The 20095-nt window shown below is 40.0% G+C and overlaps 1 protein-coding gene across 13 annotated transcripts in view; it reads left to right on the top strand.

Annotated features, from left to right (window-relative positions):
- The first annotated feature begins 3305 nt into the window (after positions 1–3305).
- The window catches only part of PUM2 (pumilio RNA binding family member 2), a 66487-nt gene continuing 49697 nt past the window's right edge, over positions 3306–20095 (top strand). For all 13 annotated transcript variants that reach the window (XM_040060936.2, XM_058420070.1, XM_058420066.1 and 10 more), the window contains exon 1: positions 3306–3416. The gene's annotated coding sequence lies outside the window, so the exon portion shown is untranslated. The remainder of the gene's footprint in view (positions 3417–20095) is intronic.

Below are 20095 nucleotides of genomic sequence, written 5' to 3'. Positions count from 1 at the left end.
AGGTTAATTATTTGCTACCCTGATAGATGCAACAGCACTGTTTGTCAAAACTGCTGGGGGACATGAATGTCATGGCACAGCAGGATAAATTCCGCTTATGTCCAGAGTTTTAGGTCCTGAAATTTGTGGCCTTAGAGAATGTAGACCTCTTCATCATTAGCCACTAGCTGAGCAGGGGTGGTTAGGCTGCAGATTTCAGTTTCTGTGAGTGCTCCTCAGCCAAGTGCCTTACCCAAGGTGTCAGAGGGAGACTGTGGAGGAAGGCAAAGGCATCCAGGCTCTTCATATACTTGGCTACTGTCTTGAACTGTAGACTGCGTATTTGTTTAGTATTTTTCATTGAGGATATTTATTCACAGAAAAAAACAAAGCATAACTGTATTAAAGGAGTTTATCTGAAATGTCTGGAGTGTAAGCAGAGCCCAGTCAGTTGTTAATACATCCTTAAAAAGAGGAATATCTTGGAAAAACATTTTGTAATGGACTGATAACAAGTAAAACTATATAAACATTAAGTATTTTTAAAGTTTCCACTCAGAACAAAGGTAAGAGAGAAAGGCATTTCTTGTACTATTTTAGCATGAGTCAAAAACTTTAGTGCCATTATTAAATTGTGAGATGTATGGTGGTGAAATTGCTTTTTTTTTTTTTTAATACCTTAGAAAATAATCAAATAAATGTATTTATCAGATCAAATCCCAAACTGATTGCACTTAAACATTTTTCTGTTTCATGATCAGGTTGGGTTTTTCTGAGAAGAAGCAGACTGAGAAGCACACTGATCTGGAAATCATTCAAGATTATGCTTATCGAATGCACGTTGAGTTCTTTATGAAGATTTGATGCTTTATACAAACACTGATTAGAATTATTGAGGACAAACAGGGTCCCCAGAAGGGTCGGAACTGGAGAGCTGGTGTAATGTACACCAGCTGCTGTAAGTGTTCAGGATGCCAAGAGCATAACAGGGTTTCCTTCAGTTCCAGCTGGTGTGCATGAAGGGAAGGACTGGCTTGGAGGCTGACTTAGAGGCCTCCCCTCCCCAGTAAGCACAGGAATTAGCTTTTCAGCCCTGTAACCTCCCTGGAGACAGCCCCAGGTGGCAGTGGGACTGGACACTGGGGATCAAAGAGATTAGCCATGCGAGTGGCAGCAGGCTGCAGACATCTGATTATTTAGCTGACTAGTATTAGCCTCAAGAAATAATTTTCATTTCTTGCAGAAATGTTTCTATCTTTATCAGGAGCTGGGAACTTTTATGCTCTTAGCCATCTCTATAAATACTGAAAACAGTCAGGATTTTCTCCTTTGAGACATCTCTATTTTTAAGAACACAGTTGGTAGTCACAGACATCTCATCCACACAACTGCTGCGCCAGCAGAAGCACCAGTACAGGTGCTATTCCTGCAGCCCAGCTCGCCTGGAGCCACTGCGACAGGCAGGGCCTGGCTCCTCCCTGCATACACAGCAAGGGGTCAGCAGCAGCGACTGGGCAGTGCCCACAGGACAGAGAGCCAGGTTTTGTCTGAAGGTTTGATCTGTGGATGGCATCTGTCACTGTTTCCTGCAATGGAGCACTCTCTAACCAGGCTCTTGAAAAACAGGCAAAAAAGCAAAATAGGAGATATTCTTGTGAAATGCATCACTGACATGCAGAGATCCCTCTAATTTTTAGGGGCTGCAGAGTATGTAGAATTCATGCTCATAATGAGAGAGGTTGTCAAGATGCAGTGCTGGCAATGCCTAACGGCACCAGAACTGTATTTACCAGCAGCACAACCCCACTGTACCAGTGATCCCATCTTTAACTCTCTCAGGGGAAGGGAATAATTGGCTCTTTGCCCAAAATCACCACACCATAACTATTAGCACAGCAGTTAATTAATAAATTAGTAACTGCTGAGATGCCTTTTTGTTAGGTGTAACACACACGTGCAAATGTACATCCTACGAGTGGTGCTGGGTGTGGGGATCTCAGGAGTCACCAGGGATCACTGGGGACTCTTCAAACAGGCCTCGCCTCTCCTTTGTCCCCCAGGCTCTCTGGAGGGCACCACCTCCCACCACCACACTTCCTGAAAGGCCTAAAATCACAAAATTGTTAGGGTTAAAAGGGATCTCTGGAGATCATCTAGTCCAGCCCCTGCCAAGGCAGGGTCACAGGAATGTGTCCAGGTGGATTTTGAATATCTCTGGAGATGAAGATTCCACAACCTCCCTGGGCAGCATTTTCCAGTGCTCTGACGCCCCCAATGCTCCTCAAAGTACAAGAAATTCCACCTCAACATGAAGAAGAACCTCAAAGTTCTTCCTCATGTTGAGGTGTAACTTCTTGTGTTTTAGTTCATTGTCACTGCTCCTGTCACTGGGCACCCCTTAAAAGTCTGGCACCAGCCGGAGGAGACTGAGGGGAGACCTCATTTCAGTCTTCAACATCCTCATGAGGGGAAGTGGAGAGACAAGTAGCAATCTCTTCTCTCTGGTGACCAGTGACAGGAGTGGCTTAAAGCTGAGTCACGGGATGTTTACGTTACATATCAGGAAAAAGTTTTTCACCCAGAATTTGGTTGGACACTGGAACAGGCTCCCTAGGACAGTGGTCACAGCACCAGGCCTAAGAGAGTTCAAGAAACGCTTGGACAATGTTTTAAGGTACATGGTGTGACACTTGGGATGTTCTGTATAGGGTAAGGAGTTGGACTTCTTGACCGTGATGGGTCCCTTCCAATTCAACAAATTCTGTGATTCTATGATCCTCTTGGCACCTGCCTTTGACAGACTTATATGCATTAATGAGATTCCCCCCTCCCTGGTTCCTCTCGACTGAACAGGCCCAGGGCTCACAGTGTCTTCTCATATGGGAGACGCTCCAGAGCCCCATAATTTTTGTGTCCTCCGCTGGATCCTCTCCAATAGTTCCCCGTCTTTCTTGCACTGAGGAGCCCAGTCCTGGACACAGTAAGTGAAAGTGAGCACAAACACACAGAGCCGCACACTAAGCCTGCCCTGTGGCGGGAAGGACAGGGACGAGGACAGCCCCCGCCCGCGGTGCCCGCGCTGAGGGGCGGCGGGCGCGCATGCGCGGCGGAAGGGGCCGGGGGCCGCCGCCTCCTCCCTCCGCCTCCCCGCGGGACGGGCCGGGGCGCGCAGGCGCGGCGGGGCCGGGGCGGGCAGGGGCGGCGGGGCCGAGCGGCGGCGGCGGCCCGGGGGGAGCGGCCGGAGAGGTTCAGCCGCGCTCTCGCTGTCCCTGTCCCTCCGCGCCATGTTGTTGTGAGCCCCGGGCGGGCGGGAGGGGAGGCAGGAAGGAGCGGTACCCGGCGGGAGCGGCGGGAGGAGGAGGAGGAGGAAGAAGGGGCCGGCGGGCGGGCAGGCGTGTCCCAGCGGCCGCTCCGGCTCCATCGCCGCCAGCCAGCCCGTGAGTACCCCCGGGGAGGCCGGCGCCGCGTTGGGAAGGCCGCGGGCGGGCGGAGCGGGCGGGTGGGCCCCCCTTCCTGCAGCCCCCTTTTGTCTGCGGGCTCGGCTGCGCGCCGAGGGAGGGGAGAGGGAGGGGAGGAGAACGAGGAGGAGGAGGAGGGAGGGGGCCATGTTGTGGCAGGTCACCGGGCGGCGCGGGGCCTGCGCGGCGGCCTCGCCGCCTTTGTGTCCGCCCGGGAGCGGCGCCGAGGTGGGGACGGAGCGAGCGCCGTGAGGGGCGGCGGCGCCGGGGGAGCGAAGGAGGGAGGGGCGGCATTGTGCGCTCGGAGGGGTTCGGCGGGAGCCGACCCCGGGCCGGCGGGGTGTGCGGGGCCGGGTTGGTGGCCGGGAGAGCGTCGCGGGCCCGGGGCGGACGGGGGTGGACGCGGCGCTGGGGCTGCAGTGGGCTCCGGCTCGGGGGCAGCGGGGACGGGGGCGGCGCTCGGACCCCACGGGCCATTGCGTGGCTGGAATCACACGGGCTTTGTTCGAACGTACGAAAAACTTGTGTTATTTTTTTTAGTGTTCTTAAAGATAATAACCGCTTCCTGAGACTGCAGCGAGAAGGCCAAATGCCTTTGGTAGCTGGTAGCACACAAGGAAGCTGAGGGTTTGATTCTGCTTCAAACCTGCCTGTGCAGACCACAATAACAAAAAGTTGAGGAAAATTCCTCCGGTCCTGAGTGGATCGTGCGCACAGCGGACAGTTTGGGGTTAATTTCCGTGGCAGTTATTGTGCAAAGATTTTTGGGTTTTGTTTTGGCATTGTTTTCTTTTGTGTATTTCCTAAGGTCAGGCTCCTATTTCCTTGAGAGAAAAATCATATTTTGGGGACGGTTTATATTCTTCTGGTTTACAGTTTGTAGCAAGGTAGCTTGACACCAAAAAGTGCAGGTCTGAGATGTGATAAAGAGGTTCTTATCACCTGATTTCGGGATGCTTTTTTTCTGAGCAATTAGATGTGTATGAGCAATGAGAATCGGTAAAATTATTAGTTCGCCTAATTTTCACTTATATGCTACATGTTAACAAAATACTTTTGAGGTTTATTTTACTTTCTCTTTGTTGCATCTCCACTGAGAGATCAGGCCTTCGTAGTTTCAGTGAGGTGATGGTGTAGGTCTTCAGGTATGTGGGATGTGAATGCATTCAAAACATAATTACTATTCCATATTAACATTTTCACACATCAGGCATAGTTTTTTGTTATATTTAGTCACGTCTAGGTGTAAAACCAGATGTTAACAACACTTGCAGTTTTGTTGAGAAGCTTTGCTTCCACAAAACCTACTTTGCTCAACAGCTCTGTGTCAATGCAAATATAAATATGCTAGGGAAGTGGGAGAAGGAAACTTGAATAAAAAGGGAAATGCTAATTTAGTGGTGGTGTGGTTTGGGTTATATGTGTGGAAATGACACCAAATCACCTGACAGTTTTCTGAAGTGTTCAGAGTTGCAGATTTGGAATTCGGCCCAGCAGGATGGTTAATAGGCAAATGCACGTGAGAAACTGCTTGATAATGCACATTCTGCAGTTTATTATGTGGATGTTGTGCATAGGAAAGTCCATGCTATTTGAAAACTAACTTTTCTGCATTGATAAGAGTGGTTTGTTGTTTTTTCTTTTTTCTGAAGTATCACTCGGTAGTACTGAATCTTTTTCTTCTGTGTTAGGGACGTTGGCACAGCACTAAGGCAATTGTAATTTTATCTGGTATTGTGATTGAGCAAATAGTGCAAGCACTTGGCTGAAAGATCAGGGCTTCCCTGTCTTTTTATGAGAAGATGCCTCTTGTTATGACAATTTATATTAAATCTTACACTGGATATGGAGTACACTGGGGACTTTATGTAGCTTTTTTCCTTGGGTGTTTCTCTGCGGTGTTCTCAGTGGGCCAGATGTTGCAGATGTTTAGGGCAAGTGTGTTAACAGAACATCAACTTGCTGGTTATTGTGAACTAGGTCTGATTTTTAAACAGCGCTTTCTAGTACACTTTTAGACATTGCACCCTCTCCTTGATAGTAATATTTGAGTGTGCATTGAATAATCAGCATGTGTAGAAGCATTCTTATTAATAATTTCATCTTTCTCTTTCTACAGTGGTTTCCAAAATCCCAGTAGGGGGTTTGCGTTCCTGCCTGTATATCTTCCTGCTTTTTTTTTGACTGTGGAATTACATGAAAATTAACTGTCTATTACACTAAAAAGAAACGTAAATTCTCTTGAATGTTAAATTCCGTGTTGAGATTCTCCTGTAAAATGAGCATTAATACATTGGGGTTTTCTTGGTTGTTTTTATTTAAGTTTGATAGAAATTCTACAGAAGAAACAACGTAAGACAGATGTGATCTGTAAATGCTTCTCATTGTGTGTATCGAAAGTGTAGATATGTAAGAGGGTTATCAATCTTCTTTCTCTTCAAGTAATTTTGGTGAAAATGTTTGCCTCATTTAATTGGGATTTCCCCACCCAGAACATAACTGTTGTCTTGCTTATTCTACATAAGCCAGTGCCCAGGCCTTTGTCTTGGGAATGAGGCAAAAAATCTTTCCTTTGAAAGCTCCCATAACAAATAATACCAATTGTGTAGTCCTGCTAGTAATGAAGTTGGAGGCACTTCACAGTCATGTAGTGGAAAAACATTTTAAATTACATCAAAACATGTAAAGGTTTCACTTCTAGCTGCTTCACTGTCATTTCAAACAAGTTGTATAAAATTTATACAATGGCTTGCATGCTGAAACTTTACAGCAAGATTTAGTTTGGATCTCTCTCAGAGTACCTACCTGCTGTGGCTTTTAGAATAGTAGGCAAGAGCTGATTTGTGAAGTGTTTAGCTTACAAATAAAGGCCACTTATCTCTAAAGATTGTATTTCACTATTTCTTAACAGGTACTTTTTCTAAACAGTTATTTAAGAGCATTTGTAAGTATGTAGAAGAAATACATCTGAGGAGGTTATGACAACCATTTTAAGTTGGAGTTAAGAAGGAAGTGCAAAACTCCGTAGCAGAAGCATCTCAGTAATAATCCACGTTTGACATTTTGCCATATACAAGAGATGTATATGCATCTATTTGCACTAAGCTTGAGTGGTGATATGATCTGCTGTCCTCTGCAGACTATGTAAAAAACACATCTGCAGCTTTTCTAGGCAGGCTTATTTTTTTGACAAATATTTGTGTATTTTGTACTAAGTAATCTGGTGTATGTTTTGTAGTTGTGATTATTTTTAATTTAATTTTTCATACTACTCCAGGTTAGGTTACCTCTTGCTTCATTAAGGTATTGACAAAAGTCTCAGTTACAGGTAATAGGCCTGGTTGTATGTCTCTATATAATGCTCCCAGTATGTAAATCCTAAGTGGAATTAAGCAGAGTTTTGTCAGACCTGTGTTCATAACTTTCCTCTTAGATTTCATCTGTGTTTTTTTAGGAAGAATTTTGGGTGATGGACTGAACTAGTCATATAGTCATTTTGCATGGCTGATAGGAAATTTCATGTAGAATTTGATCATAAATCTCTTCAAAGGGAAGTGAGTTTTTAAAAGCTGCATTAAGTTCTCTAACTCTTCACATGTGTGTATTGATTAAATAGCAAGCTAGACCTGCTGGAAATTACTTAGTGTAGTTGATCTAAAAATAAGGAGTCTAGCTTGACTCATATTTTTCAAATATCTTCTCTTTGCCTCGTCTATGATATATATTGCTTAAATTTTAGTTCTGGCGCAGTATAGTGATGAGTTAATCACATAGGTGATGAGTTAATCACATAGTTTGAAGAAGTTGCAGAACTCATGTTACTACAGTATTTTGACAATAAGGAAATATCTACTGCAGCAGTACTGATAAGACAAAGTAGCTTTGGATCTTGCATTACTCACAAAATCAAGACTGTTCAAGATTAGAAGAAAACACTCCTACCGTATAACTGTCTGTATAATATATTTTTCCTTAAAGATGCGACATGTGGTAGTCTGTAAGACTCAGTGAATAAGGTAGAATTGTGTAGAGGGATTAAAGGACTGGTTTATTTTGTCTGTATTTGAGATCTAAGTGTTATAGTCTGATTAAATATCTCTCCACGTATATTAGATTTTAATTGTACTTACCACTTTCCATTAGCATGAAAACTAAGACATTTCCTGGAATTGAATTTTTTTTTCTCCCTTAAAAAGTACTTAATTTAGATTGTCGGTGGTATTTGGGGGTTTATTTTTGTCGATGTACATACTAGAAGGCTGATAATGCATCAGTTGTGGTGGTGATCATTAAGTGTGGGTGTTCAGGCAGGGGCAGGGTTTTTTTCCTGAGAGAATTTTGTGATACCAGAGTGTTTTGCTGTTGTCACTTTTAATTGTTTTAAGCCAAGTCTTAAATGTTTCACAAATGAGCTGATGAATTTAATTTTAATCTGAGTCTGAAATATTTATTTTGTGAGGACCCCCACGAGTACTGTTGTGTGAGTTAGAGACATTTAATGCCAGAATGTTAGAATGTTATGTGGCTTAACACATTTGAAAGAACAACTGAGGCTGGGGTCTAAGAATGAGATGTAGTTCTGATAGAGAAGTTAGTTTTCAGGGCTACTTTGTTACATAGTCTACTAATTATAGAATCAGACATAGCAGTATAACAGAATTAGTGGTTTTACACATCATGCTGAGTAATAACGTAAAAAAAACCTGCTGCCTTTCTGATTGAAAATTGTATTTTAATTTTTTTAGCAAGGAAATATGTGGGCAAACATTTATAATGTATAGAGCTCTACCATTTTAATACATTGTGGTGCCTTTTTTTCTTTTAGAGTCCTAATTTGGCAGTGGCATTTAAGATTTAATGTTTAAATCAGTAAATATATTTTCTAATATTGTTTTTGTATTGCTTGGACTTCTCTTCCCCCCCCCCGCCAGTCCTAATTATAAGAGCTAAGTATTTAAAGATATGTAGGAGAGCCTTTTATGTTACAGTTGTTCTTTTTATCTTTCTCTGTGGAGTGAGCATTTCTTGTGTCCTTCTAGGCATGGGTGAAGTGTCCTGAGTGGAGTCAGAGGCATGATGCATGTGAACATTGGTCCAGAAGCCAGTGGGGTTGGAGTAAGGGTTGCCTCAGCTGGAGTAGTAGCTGCAGTAACATCAGGGCCCAGTTCAGGTGGAAGAACTCCTCACACCATCCCTGTAACTGTGGTGTCAGGTGGTTCCAGAACCCAGGTACCCCTCAGTGGGTGTTCTCCATGCCACAGTTGGAATTTCTTCCAGCAGCAGGCTGGAGGGCAGCTGTGTGTCTGGCAAACACTGCTGGCCCACAGGAGATAGTGTTCATATAGGTCATTGATTTATTTTTCATTGGAACAGTTGCTGTGTTTTGTGTCAAATCCACATCTGTAAGAACAGTATGTGTGAATTAAGCTGAATTTTCAAGGCTGTAATAATGCAACCTAAAACTTGCTACTAATTTTGTTAAAGCAGTTATATGTGAAACTGCATAAAATCACTTTGAAATGTTCTGTTGGAACCATTTGTTTAACTTGCATAAGCATATCATATTTCTCTGAGTGCCTGTTTTTTATCAGAATATGATAAAATAATTAGTTTTGAATTTATGTAAAGCAGTTGGTTCAGTTTGAAAAGACACTCCTGGTAGGCTTTATGAGAAGTAATATGCATTTAGTACTGAGTTTTAGTTGCTACACTTAGAGATAAGAATGTGTTATTCAGGTGAAATAGAAGTAGAATTAAGTGTAGATTAAAATGTAACTCTCCTTTTGCATATGGTAACCTAGAAGAAAAAATAATCCAGTTTTAAGCCTTTTGCCCTCAAATATTTGATGCAGCTTCCCAAGTTTCTTTTAAAAGCTTTTGTTTGGATTTGAAGGTAGGAGTTACTTTCTCCCTCAGGATTCTGGTAGTGTGCCACATTTTAGGTCCACAGTGAACTTTTCGCACCTTCCCAAGCCCAAGGACGTAGGAACTGTACTCAAAAATTTTAGTAAGTATAGGAGCAAATGTGAATAAATAAAATTTGCTGACCTTACAAGCAGGAATACATATTGTCTTCATTTTTTTCTTCACCTTCTTTCTCATTCTTTAATTTCTTTTAGCATTTTGTTTCTGGCTTTCCCTTTTACTATTTTCTTCCTCTTATATTGACCTACATAGCAAAATAGAAAACCTTTTACCTGACATCCTGCTTTATGCTGTATGACATTCATTATTACTTGTACAGAAGCCATAAAGCAGTTTTGTAAATCTAAAATTCTACAATTATTTGTCCATTTGGATATGCTTCCTGAGAATGAAAATGGTGAATTTTTTCTCGCTAGTGGAAGTTGCACAGGTAATAGTGCTGATTTTCACTAGCATTTCTCAAGGCTGATACGTTGTGTAGGTAAAACTATTCAGAGCTAAGTAAAAGCAAAATAACAGTTGCATCTCCCTTCTGCCACCTGCTTTCCATCCCCAGTGATCAGAGCCATGCCTTTTCAGCAGCTTTGTTTAGTTCAGTTATGTCCATCCAAATACTTCTGGATTCCTCTTGAAGGTGACTGTCATGAATCTCATACGTGTTTTCTGGTAACTTGAAAGGGGGATGCAGAGAAACTACTCTTAATTTTTGAAGAGCTTCAGTGGTTCTTTGCATTATGAAGATTTGGTGGAGGGGGGGCTGTGCATTATCCATGTGGGAGTGGGAGTGGTAGTTTTCAGTTTACTGTAATCATTGTCTTACTGTTGTACCATTTTTTTTGACTCATTTGCTCTCATTCTTCTGTAGCATTATAAACCAGCAGAAATCAAGGACAGGATCAGGGGACTTCTCAATTTCAATTCTTTGATTTGGGTTCTGTGTACTAGTGTTCTTTGGGATTTAGTTAAGATGGAGATTACTGTTTTGTTGGAGGTGTTTCGGGGTTTTTGGAGGGGTTTCATTTTTATGGAGGGGGTATTTGTTGTTTTTGTTGTTGTTTTGCGGGTTTTTGTTCTGTTTTTTTTTTTAAGAACAGAAGACCATAGCGTTAGATGTACTAAAGAAATGGGTTTTCTAAAATCTATATTTATGCAAACAGTGAAAGGAGTTTAGCTGGGATTATGGCCTGTGTCTACTACACAGACTGTGTAGGTTAATATATTAAAAATAGAATTTTTTTAATGCATTCAAAGAAAAAATGGAAAAAAAACCCAAACTAATAGAAGTAAATATAGTAGATAAACATCTTGTAATGTCTGATGTTCAAAGAATCACTGAATGGTTTGGGTTGGAAGGGATCTTAAAGCCCATCCAGTTCCAGCCCCCTGCCCCACCATGGGCAGGGACACCTTCCCCTAGATCAGGTTGCTCAAAGCCCCATCCTGCCTCGCCTTGAGCACTTCCAAGGATAGGGCAGCCACAGCTTCCCTGGGCAACTGATGCCGGTGCCTCATCACCCTCACTGTAGAGAATTTCTTTCAAATACCTGCTATAGGCCCTGTGTCAGTGTAAAACCATTTACCCTTGCCCTGTCCATCCATGCCTCTGTCCAGCTTTCCTGTAACCCCTCTAGGTTCTGGAAGGTGCACTAAGGTCTCCTCGGAGCCTTTTCTTCTCAAGGTTGGACAACCCCAGCTCTCCTCCAGAACCCCAAGAGCTTCTCCCCAGCATTGTGCTCCATCTAGTTTTCCAGGAATAGTCTTCTGTCAAGTCCCACCAGCCTGAGGCCTTAACTGGTGATTTCAAGTAAATCCAGAAGGTGGAAAAACCTTGTATCCACTTTCATACTGGAAGATACCTGATACTTTTTGACTGACACTGGGTGATACATAGAAGCGATTTCAAAGAGTTGTTTGTGGGAGTTCTGAGACAAAGGGATCAGTTTGGCTGGAGTCACTAATGGATTGTGAAGAATCTTCAAATTAGTTAAAGTGCTAAAGAATCTCAGAGAGGAAGAAGTTGATAAATACACTTTCATTAATTGCAAGAAATGAATTTGTGGGCAGACTAGTGAAACATTATCTTGTTCTTCCGAAGGCCATCTGTAATATCTTCAAAAGAACAGAACATAAGGCAAGATGAGGTCTTTAGTAAAGATTTGTCTAGTAGGATATTTAGTTCTTACTGTGGTTAAAGACTGAGGAATTGCTTGTCAGTGTCCCTGATAAGGGATTATTGAAAGATGAACTGTGGGAATTATCACTGAAGTGTCAATAGTTGGAAAGCAGTTCATGCCATTAATAAGATGTTTTAACTTTTGGTCAGCCCTGAAGTGGTAGTTGGATTGGATTACTCCTCCCAGCTGAAATATTCAAAACTCAAATTCCAGCTGAAATGAAATATGTTAATTCACAGTAGCATTGGAGGCCTTTGGTAGTCCGGGAAAAGAGCAAGTGGGTTATCCTAGAGATCCATGGTTGTGTTGAGGATTAGTGTGCCCTAATTTGGAAATTATCAAGACTAATGGAAGAACTCCAGGTGGCACGCACATTTAAGAGAAGAACAGGGAATGCAAACACACCACGTGGAATTGGATTCAACACTTGGTTGAAATGGAAAATTCCTTTTGATAAGCGTATACTTGACACATTGGTATCCAAATTAACCAACCACTGGCTCAGAACTAAAATCATTGTCTTACAGAGCATTTCAGCATAAGAGGCACAGAAACACGCAAATTGTTAATATTCTCAGTCTGTTTTGTTCTTCCATATCTGCTTCAGCTGTTGCAATAAAAATTGAAGTGGTGGACAACAGTTACTAATGGCCAACACTTCAGAGACTTTAGGTACTTTGCAGGCAAAGGGGAAGGCTCAAAACAATAATTGCAGCATAGAAGAGGGCAGAGGTTTGAGCATGCTTTGCATGAGAGGTGATAGCCAAAAATCTTTGGACACTCAGCTGAATAGTAGTGCATGCACAACTCCTCAGTACAAGTTATCAAAGCTGGCACTGTTAATTTGAGTCAGGACACCACCATTGTCACCTTCCATGTTAAAACAGTAGTGACTATCCAGTCACTGACAAGGCTAAGTGTGAGCTCCTTAATCTAGAGATAATCATCCCTGACTGTCATTAATCTTTCTTTAAAATATTTAATAGTGAAAAGAATTCTAAAGGATAATGAACTAAGTATAAAACCTATTTCAGTGGAGGTTTTGACATGTTTTTCTTTCCCTCAAGACCAAAAATGCATTTCAGTCTCTGGTAGCAGAGCATTTGAGGAAGACTGCTGTATGTTGTGGCATCATCCCTTTGTTCACACTCCCATGGGGCTGCAAGTAGGTTAGTGGTCTGTTTGTCATTAATTCACATCATTTTAGAAATGAAGAATTGTCTAGGATAGAAAGGCTTAATGATCATCAGTCACTATGTAATATTTGGAGTTACAGAGAAGAAGATATATTTCGTAGGATGTCAGACTGCTTGCAGACGTTCTTCCCACATGCTGAAGCAAACAGCTACAGCTGTGTGATACTGCCCAGGCTACTCCTCCTGTCTTTTCCTAGTTCAGCTCCACCTACTTCCCTCCCTCATGGCAAAGGTAGTTAAACACTTCCTTAGTTTAATCTAAATGTTTTGGGTTGTGAATTTTAACATGACCTGGGTGTCTTTGTTTCTTGCTTTTTGGAGAAGCAAGAATTGATGAGCAAAACTGACAAGAAAAAAGCTTTGGCTGTAGCAGCCTTTTCAAAAAAATCCAAAGGGTAGTGGGGCTATAAACAAAAGAACATAAATTGTGTCTTTACACAAAGTTTCAGTTGAGTTGCAGTTGCTGCAACTCAATTGTGTTAGAATTGACAAACATCTCAAAGTTTTGTGAGTAGCTGCTGTAACAAAGAAAAACCCTTCCTTGGAGGGGAAGAGGAGAGAACAAAGGGAAGAGTCTTACTGAGTTCAAGAGCTTTTTGGCACATCTGTGGTCTGGAGGAGAAGCTGTATGTTTCAGTTTTCGTAAGGATCCATCCTGATTTCTTTGGTGGTCTTTTAGAACTAATACAGCTGTGAGAAAATGTACAGGTGCTTATAAACTAGCAAAATGTGCAAATACTTAATAGGATGAAACAGAGGATTCCTAGCAAAATTCTGCCTTGGTTTTAATAAGATTATTTTGTTTGTTGTTCAAATAAGATAGACTACTAATATGTTTGTGCAATTGAAATTGGGAAATCATTTTCCCATATGAGACCTCACAGTCATGCAGCTATCCCTTGAAACAATGAACATAATCTCTTCATTCAAATTGAGAACAACATAATCTGTTTCCTGACCTTAAAGTGGGAAATGCATTTCCTCAATCATTAGTTCTTCTTTTTATAGATTTTACTTTAAACTGTCCCTAGAAATCTAAATATGCTTGCAGTCCATTTTTTAAATTTCGTATCTTCGTTTGCAACTTTTACTTCAGCTTAAAAGTGTAGTTGTGAAATAGAACTATTTTAAAGTGATTTCAAAATAGTTTTCATAAACAGATTTTTTTTTTGACTTTTTCAAATATTAACCACCTATACAACACATAAAGACTTTAATTGCTTGTTTTTCATTGTAATAGCTTAGGTTTTATCTTAGCTGATTGATGGGGTTGTTCTCCCTGAAAAGTTAACATCCCTCTGAAGCTGTTCTTATTTCTGTTTCTGCAAGCAACAAATTCTCTAACAACTTGTTTGTATTATATTTCTGTGCTTGAGTTTGCTCTGGTTTAATTTTGAGTTTGCCATTGTCATCCATTAGTTCCAGTAGCATTTAGCTCCACCAAACTAGAAACTCAGATTATGGTTGTTGAATGTATGATTTAAGCAGCTTCTCAAATTTGCAAATAACTGAAACTTTCCAAGCCTCACAAACTAGGAAAAGAAATCCTAGACTGGCAGGATTTTCCATTGTGCCTAGAGGAGAGCTGAGGGGGAGAGGGCATTTGATTCCTATTTTGGAAAATCCGTTCCCTGTTAAAACATCTTGTTCAATAAGTTCCCAATGAGATTTTTCTGTCAGAGTAGGTGTTGCATGAGATGCAAATACTGTGAGTTTGAGTGAATTTAAGGTTGGGCCTTTTTTTCTGTTAAAAAACAAGTTAAATAACTTACAGCTTGCTCAGTGTGCTGTCACTTGTTGCCTGCTTGTGACTCTCAGTTCTGATAGCAGACATAACTGGAAAGAGGAAATGTGTCTGTCTTTCCCCTCTCTTTGATTTGAAGTAGCTGAAAGGAGTATTTTGTGATGTATCGCAGTGTGGTTTCATGTAATTGGACTGGAAGAAAAGCATTGAGAAATTTTCAGTGATATGCTTTAAAGCACTTTCCTAGACAGAAGAAAATTACAGCGTTGAATTTTGCAGATACTCGGTCTGTATTTGTAGTATTTTCCGGCATGTAGTGCTTGGAATAGGCAGCTTAATCTGAACTGTCATCAGGGCAGGGAAAAGGAAAATAATTGCAGTCACCTGACTGTGCAAGCAAGTTAGTTTTGTGTGACTTCTGTTCTTTAGAAACTCTTTTTCTTAATCACTACTTCCAGTCACATTTGCTGTTTCTCTGAGTCTGCACAGTTTCTGACCTTTTCACCAGCATTTCGAACTGCAGGTGATGGTTTCGGCTGGTGAGGAACTTGACCAGTTCCCCCCCACTGCATATTGTCTCATGTAGTGTCAAGTGGTGAACTGCTGCCTCCTGCACGTGGACTTTGTGTTAGTTTTGTCTTTATTAAATATCTTCACCAGTGTCCTTACGCTGTCCAACATACTCCTTTATGTTTCCATCTACCTTGGTATCTCTAAATACCTGGCAAGCATTGTTGAATGTCTTCATGTGAATGACTGCTTTATTCTCACTTTACCAATCTGGTTTCTTCTTGTAGATGTCTTTGTAATATGTCTTACACTTAGAGTTCCTTGAAGCAGAGTCCTTCATACTTTAGTGCTTATTCAGTAATTAGCATAGGGAGAGCCTGGTTTGATATTACAGCAAACAAATAGCATGTGGTCAGCTGTGCATTATCTTGGATTTACATATGGATAAACTATGGTGTATGCTTGTGCAGCAGTGGCTCTGCACAGAATCCATTCAGGTTTGTGAGGAATTACTGACAGCAGCATAAACCTGGACAGTAGTGCTTCCAGTCGTCCAGGGGGAGTGTGGGCTGGGAGCAGCCTTGGAGCACAAAGAGGAGGAACCAGACCTGAGCTGATGGTGTATGGAGCCAGCTGAAATTTTTTTGCATTCATTCCCAGGTGCTCCAGGTTCTAGGTGAGATTGTGAGTGTGGCCGTGTTCTAAACATGGTTGTCATATGGTTGTGGAGTTTTGTCCTAAAGTGGAAGATTGTTTTAGGCATTTTAGGAGAGTTTTGCATGACATCCAGGTGGTGGGAGACAATATTTCATTTGCAGCAAATTTCTTGATCTTATTCATTTCTTTATGTTATTTGTGGTGTCAAGAATGTAAAAAAATATGAGTTAGTGTAAGTTCTTTTACTTAATCTAAGTTCTTACCTGTGGGTTTAGAATGCCGTTTGCCGCTTTTTTATGTGATTTAAAATTGGTGATTTTGAAAATATGGCACTGCTGTATTGTATGGAGGAGCTGTATTTAGCTTTCTGAACTACCTTGATTTGGTACCAGTTACATTAAAGTCAGGGTGAAGAAGCCCCTTGTGTGTCCTTATGAAGAGTTATGTGAAGGCTTTCTTCTCTTCAGTATAAGGATAAAGAGAAAATCAAAGTGGATAACTAGTGAAGGGAAGTATGTTGCTGGGTAAATTATTTCAGGGAATACTTTATTTTGTGTGATGATGAATAACCTGGAATTTAGACATCTAACCAAAGATTTTGCTTATAAAATCATCATCTGATTTTTTTTTTAGATGATAATTCAAATGTGGCTTGTTTTTATCCACAATTACTGCTTTTACCTGCCCTACGTACTGTGCCTGTTCCTATACTGATAGCAGCTTTTACATATAACTGCTCTTAAATTTTTGGCTTCTTAAATGAAAAAGTTGAAGTATTTGGCTTTAAATCCATTGAAGCACAGATGTAGAAATATTGATCTTTGAACTAATTTTTGTTAAAAAGCTTTTGTCACTTCAATTTGTATTCTAAATAGCCTACTTATTTTTGTTTTCTTTTGTTTACTGTCATTGGTATAAAGTCTTTGGTGTTATTTTAGACTCTCTTACTTCCTTTGAAGGACTATGCTAGCCAGCATTTAATGAGGTATTAATGTCCAAAGCTAGGCTGCAACTCTTACAGAATTAGAAGTGAGGCTTACTGAGTTAGAAGTAGTTTCTAGTTGTTTTTTTAGAGTTGGCTGGTTTTTTCAGCTTTAGGCAATTGTAGAAATCTATGGGTTGTTTAAATACATGTTGTCCAAAGAGAACATCCTTAGAAAACAGCTGAAATAATTGATAACAGCATTTTCTTTAAATGTCTGTTCACCTGCGGTAGACAGATAAGTAGAAAACACATATGCTTCCCTGCAGCAAGGGAGGAACTAAAAAAATACACTGAATAAATATGTTTTACATTCTCTGGCTCTCCTTGACGTTGTGCACAGTTTAAAGCTAAAAAAAAAAATTCAAGGTGGATTTTGAAGAAGACTGACATGTACTTGAAACCTTGGGGTTTATCACTGTTATTTTGTGCTGGGTATACAGAGCAGTTGTGTGTTGTGTCAGCACCTTTCTTTGCAAAAGTTGGTTATTTGTAGTGGAATGAGGAGTCTAAAAATTCTGGTCTTTTTGTTTGTTTGGGATAATTGGGGTTTTTTTTGTACTGTCAGCTGTTCAATTCATTGCATAAGAACTAGTTTGATCTCTGGTTGTAGCACCCACTTTGAGAAGATCAGACTGTTTTGGTGTTCCCTAGTTTCTTCTTGCCTGCTCAGGAGGGGAAAAATAATAAAAAAAGCAAAACCGAAAGGCCAACAGCTTGTTCAAATGGTCTGGATCGTGAGAGAGAAGAATTCATGATTCTAAAAATTTCTGAGCAGGAGAATTACAGGGAGAACTTTAGTTTTTCCATGTAGTGTTCCTGAAAACTATATCCTTTAGAAATTAATATTTTGTATGGTAAATGCATCTGCCATATTCAGGAGTAAACAAAATGAAAGTAAATGCTCTGAAGAAGGGGATTGTTGCATATCAGTTGCTGGGGGTGGGAGGAGTGTTTGTGATATCAGCTCTACAATAACACAAAATAAAACTGTTCCCTGGAAATTCTGTTAGAGTAACTTCTGGAATTTCCTCAGCCCCACTTCTCATAGGGGTGGGGTCCATGTGTATATACATATATATGAAATAATTTTCTTCATATAAATGATATTATTTATAAATGAGTTATGTTTCATGGGATTTCTTAGGATCACCTTCTTTTTAAGATGGTGTTAAAACCCCATAATTTGTTAAAACAGAAATTTAAAGTCTGGGTGAGGGGGGGGGTGGGGTTTTGTTTTGTTTTTTACTTTTCAGACATTTGTGTAGTGGAGATATTCTGTTTCATATTCTTTGATAGTAGTCAGAAAAGTGAAGATAGTTGAGTTTTCGAAAGAAAACATATCAGCAGAAAGAATATTGATTACAACGTAGAAAATCAATTTATGGAAATTTTTACTTGATTCAAGGCCTGTGGATTCCAATGTTCCATTTCTTGTTAACACATTTAAGAAAAGTTTGTTTACTCTATTAGAATGAAAGTTACGATTCATTAATCATTACAAAATACGTTGAGATAAATTGTCCCTAGTTCCTGCTTGTGCGTAGATATCTTTAGAGTTTATACAGAGTTTTCATCTTCAGAAAAGGCAAAGTTTCAAGCCTTTTTAAAGAGTATATTGCCTGGAAAGCACTTGAAGATTTTTTTTAAAGTTTTTAAATTTACTAAATAAAGTTTTTGAGTGAGAGCAAACAATGAAGTAATGAAGGCTTATGTCTCAAAACAGCAGCACATCAAATTAATGTTATGCTTCTGTATAGAAGTAGCTGTATAGTTATTACTCACTGACAGAGCCTTTCTGTGTAGAACAGGATAATAATGGTTAGAAATTTAACTCTTAAATTCCTCTAAACTTCTGTTGCACCACTTATGGCACTTGCTACTGCTACCAGAAAGGTGATGCTGACTAACCAGTTTAGCAAGAAGTGTAAATATTTAAAATTAGGACAAAAAGAGTTTAGCCATATGCATATAAGTAATCAGCACCAATTAAATTAAGCATGTTTAGATAGAAACAGCAACTCATATTTCATTTCACAGCTTTGATTTTAAACTTCTGGATATATTTAGTGTCTTCTTTTTGTTTCTGGTATATTTATAAAGGAACATTGGAGTAAGAGTTGCAGAATGTGTGCAGCAGAGGAAGGTGAAGAGGGTCACCAAAACTACATGGGATTTGTACCTAAACTATTTCATATTGAAGATTAAACATGCATGAAAAAAAATTCTTGTATGAAAAATAGTTCTTCAGTTTGATTTCTGAGTAGTAGATGACCAGTCAGCCCCTTTTTTTTAAGAATTACTTTTTCCTGTAGCTTATGTAAATAATAAGCTAAAAAATATATGGGAAATATTTTAATCAATTGTTCTAATTAAATTTTTTAAATAATTTCCTGTTTACAGAAGCTCTCACTAGACAAGTTTTTATGGGCTTTTCCCTCCATTTTGTAAAATTATATACTTTTTATCAGTTTTTAGATTTTTGTTTTGTGAACTGTTGTTACCTGCTCTGCTGTACTGTACATTTCTTGGAAACTTTTGAATGGATAACTTCCTACACAATTAAAAAACTGATAAACCTGCTAGGGTTACTTAGTCTAAACTATATGCCCTCTTTATGTGGGAATATATCACTGCAGTTTTTCAAATGGTGCAAACAGTGTAACTGTTATAAATAGTTATGAAATCTGGTTTCAGTACAAACAGATTAATATATGTGAGCCTGGTAGCTCTGCCAGTATTTGGCTTGTACAGATTAAAATCCTGAGCTTGAGGACATTTGACAGTAGTTTAGGAAAACTTGTACAAACAGTTCTGCCAGTCTTAGGGCAAAGCTTGAACTGGTTAGATGGGAAAGAGAATCATGAAAGCCTATGCAGTGGAGAGGCAAGTTTCTTATGTGGTGGAAGAGTTCATTTTTAGAGGGATCAAGTGCAATTTCTTAGAGTCCATAGCTGGGATTTTAGGCCATGAACCATCATGTAGTTCTGAAATGGGGCAAAATGTGTTCTGCCTTTCTTTGTGTGTAGTGATGGTATAATTTCTCTGTATCATCTGTTGGCAGAAGGCTATGCAAATAAGTCAGTATTTTCCAAACTTAATGGTGACTTGTGAAATACTATCCAGCATACTTGGACATATATATATATAAAACATATGCATATTTATACATGCTGTTGATTAAAACTTGGAGAATTCATTTCTCCTCAGTGCAGACTTTGAGGTTATTGATATTCCTATTGAAAACAAGCAAGTAAAGAATGTGAGTTGGCTTTTTCAGCAGACTGGACTCTGCTTTGCTGCCCCTTTAATGTGCTGCAAAAACTCCACCTCAAAATCTGCTCTTTTCTGTCATTGTCAATGTTCTCAGTGCTGCTAGGATTGCTTCTTGAACTACAATACAAAGCTCACAAGGAAATAAAGCACAAGAACATTAAGATCCAGAGTGATTGCTGAGCCAAGTCAACTAA

Source organism: Hirundo rustica, chromosome 3 (assembly GCF_015227805.2).
Source record: "Hirundo rustica isolate bHirRus1 chromosome 3, bHirRus1.pri.v3, whole genome shotgun sequence".
In the NCBI taxonomy this organism is placed as follows: domain Eukaryota; kingdom Metazoa; phylum Chordata; class Aves; order Passeriformes; family Hirundinidae; genus Hirundo; species Hirundo rustica.
This window is presented reverse-complemented; position numbering and strand designations above follow the sequence as displayed.